This window comes from Hyperolius riggenbachi, chromosome 3 (assembly GCF_040937935.1).
Source record: "Hyperolius riggenbachi isolate aHypRig1 chromosome 3, aHypRig1.pri, whole genome shotgun sequence".
Lineage (NCBI taxonomy): Eukaryota > Metazoa > Chordata > Amphibia > Anura > Hyperoliidae > Hyperolius > Hyperolius riggenbachi.
In genome coordinates, this window is record NC_090648.1 from 372,558,081 (window position 1) to 372,562,043 (window position 3,963).

Consider the following 3,963-nt stretch of genomic DNA (forward strand, 5'->3'; position numbering starts at 1 on the left):
TTCATGTCAAGCTTCGGGTGGAACAGTATACAGTGTTTTTTCTTCCAAATATTCCATCACAAAAAAAAAAAAAAAATGAAAAAGAAGACAAACTGGCATTCAGTGTACATATTTATTGCCATGCTTTTCCTGTCATTTTCACATTTGTCAATAAAGCTCATGTAAAAGCAACTGAAAGCTGTTTCTCGCTAAGCATTTGCGTTAATGTGTCATGTGAACATCAAAAGTCCTTCATGGGAAGCAAATTATTTATGATAATTAGGTTAGATGTGTTAAAAGCTCTGCCAAGTTGAATAAACAAATTTGTTAGATTGTTTCAAGGAAAGCCATAAAGACATGTTTGCTCTCCTGGCTTAGAGAGTTCTCGATTGAACCTAAATCCAAGAATACAGTGAACACCTTGACAAAGCCAAAAATGAAAATGGTATCGCTTTAAAAAGAACATTTCCTTCTCGAGGCAACATAGGCAATGGTCTAATAAATATTACATTACCCCTGATATTCCTTTATACAGTTAAACCTGTACACAAAATAATGTTTTTGTTTTTTGCTTTTGTTTTTTACAGTTTAAGTTAACTAAGCTACAGACCCTTGTACTCAATATCTATCTATACTTTAAATCTAAAGTGCTCTTTAAATTAATAATGAATTTAAATCCATGTAAATAAAGGCTTTTAGAAAGTCAGAGCTGCCAAAAGTTAATTATAGGTGGAGTCTTTTAAAAGGAACTAAGAGCTGGGTGTGATTTATTCCCAAAACTTGTGAGGTATATCAATTTACAACAGCTATTTTACTTTTGCACCATCTTGGAGGTGAACAAGATCAGGGCAGTGAAGGATGTCGAGCCGTCCATAGAAGAGAACTACATGCAAAGCCAACAGTTAGCAATACACTATTTACAGTATGATTGTGTTTTCCTTACATTTACAAAGGCCCTTATTCAATTCCCCTTTCCTCATAAGTTTTTTCCTAGGAGATAATTTTTCATCTTCTGTTTAAACACTTGCGTACCAGCAGTCTCTGGCCCCTTAAGGATCTGAGACTGCTGGTACAAAAAAAGTCCTATTGACATATCCCCGCATGGGCCTGCCGATCTTGCCTTTCACCCATTGCCGCAGTCCCCTCACTCTACTGTCGCTATGACGGCAGAGCTCTATGAACCAATCAGTAGCAGCTTTCATTGGCTCCTGACCTTGTGATCAACTTTCTGCTTGGGCAGGAAGTAAAGACATTTCTCCCTAATGGTGGACATTGACAGTGGTAAATCTACTTTGTAAACCTTTTTTACGTCATACAAAATTGAAATGAATCTTTTGCATGAAGTTAGGCTTTGAGTGCTTCAATACAGTACAGATTTAACTTCTTCATACATAAATCAGCAAATAGGGCAAGCACCAGTCAATCTATAAAGCTATCTGTAGTTCATCAATTCATGTTGTGTGTGCAGAATGGGATATAGAGACCTGCAACAACTAAGTAAATAAAGACTATCCCAAGAGAACCACACCACACATAGTTAACAAAAATAACAAAGCTTTATTGTATTATAAATCAGGTTCCAATTATTAAAATCAATTAAAACATGAACCCAGGATCTACACCAATGTCTGTACTGACATAATACATGTACAATAATGATAGCGCTTCAAAAATATGCACAATAATGAATTATATTGTATTAATCCATACTCCCAATCACCTAGGGCGAGTAAAGTGCTAGTGCTGATCATACAAGAAATACCATCCAGAAATATGCCGGTATGGATTAACCATAAAGTGAAACATGTGCCAGTGCATAGGAAAGTGTATGAACAATTAGTACAAGGAACAATCCGAAGTGAAGGAGGCTGGACGAGCCAGCTAGGAAGTTAGTGGGTGTGAAAGGCCAGAGGTGAAATGAAGCTTACCCAAGGAGAGGGAAGGACAGGAAGCGTGGTGTAGCCTGGAGAGAGCCTTCGCGATTCGCCGCCGCCGTCGGCTTCAACTGGCGTATAAGCCCAGTTGAAGCCGCAGGCGGCGGCGAATCGTGAAGGCTCTCTCCAGGCTACACCACGCTTCCTGTCCTTCCCTCTCCTTGGGTAAGCTTCATTTCACCTCTGGCCTTTCACACCCACTAACTTCCTAGCTGGCTTGTCCAGCCTCCTTCACTTCGGATTGTTCCTTGTACTAATTGTTCATACACTTTCCTATGCACTGGCACATGTTTCACTTTATGGTTAATCCATACCGGCATATTTCTGGATGGTATTTCTTGTATGATCAGCACTAGCACTTTACTCGCCCTAGGTGATTGGGAGTATGGATTAATACAATATAATTCATTATTGTGCATATTTTTGAAGCGCTATCATTATTGTGCATGTATTATGTCAGTACAGACATTGGTGTAGATCCTGGGTTCATGTTTTAATTGATTTTAATAATTGGAACCTGATTTATAATACAATAAAGCTTTGTTATTTTTGTTAACTATGTGTGGTGCGGTTCTCTTGGGATAGTCTTTATTTACTTAGTTGTTAACTTCTTCATACAACATATAGTTCAAAAAAAGAAGAGACTGGCTTGGCAAGCACTTCAGGATAAAAAGCATACAACATATAGGGCCTGATCCCATTAAGTTTTCTTCCAGGTGAGAATATTTAGTCTCTGTTTAAAATAATTTTTCGTCACTCTGCAAATGAAAAGTACCAAAAAGTAGGTTTAAAAAGTGCTGCCAGAATTATTTCTTTTTTTGTTTTTTGGTGGCTTAAAATGCTTTTTTGATAAGATGTTGAAAATCTCACCTAGGAGACAACATAGGTGAAAAAGTGAATTGAATAAGGGCCTTTGAGCCCAATCCAATTCACCTTTTCTCCTAGATGATATTTTAACATCATATCCATAAAATGGGTTTTAAGCCACCACCAGCAAGCAAGAAAATACTCTGAATAGTTTTAACAATATTTTTCAACTACTTTGTGGCACTTTTTCAATTGCAGGGTACTCAAAAGTTATTTGAAACAGAAGATGAAAAATTATCTCATAGGAGAAAACTTTGGAGAAAAGGTGAATTGAATTGGACCCATAGTGTTAATTTCAAAAGGCATAGTAAAAAAAAATTGTGTGTGAATTGTTTGTTTTTTTATGTTCTAATTTAAGAATAAATACAAATTTAAGTATTTCCTGACAATAGGATTTTCCTTTTATCATTTACTTATCTAAAGGAGACCAAAATGACTGATAATCAGAGATACACCAAATCCGCTGCGTCTCCCTCTGATGTTAGGGACTGCTGGGTTTAAGAAAGTATCCATGTTCGGCTGCACAAACCAATAAAGGAGTGAAGAATGTTGGTGACTGCATGGTGAAATGAATGCTTTTAACCTGCTTACTAGTTCCAGATGTGCACGAGTGCCATGCTGTGACTTGATGAGCCTTGTTATCTAAAGGGCATTTATGTCAGGGGAGACACAAAATTCCCTTTCATATGAAGAAAAATGTTGAAGTATGTTGCACACTGCAGTGTGGGGGCTTAGTAAACAGTCTGAACAGAATGTAACGAGAAAAAGTCATTTTGAAGTTTTGTTTTACAATGTAATGTAAGTGAAGGCTAATCTTCCCAAACGGCTACTCATTAGCAGCAATGCTTACAGTGCAGGCTGAAAACACAAAGGCTTCTTGCACACTGCATGCATTTCCGATTCCGCTTTTCAATCGGTTTTTACCTCCGATTCCGATTTTTAATCTTTACTGCATGCTGCGTTTTTTGATCCGTTTTTCTGTTGAATGTATTCAGGGAAAATCGGAATTGAAAATCGGAATCAGAATCAGAAAACGGATTTGCAGTGTGCAGGGCCCTTTTTTATTTTTTTTGCTAAGAAATGGGATCACATGCACAATCATACTGCAATGCAACTGCATTTCTATTTCCACTACCATAATTTTACCACAATCTATTGGTTGCACAGTGCAATTGCGGTACAT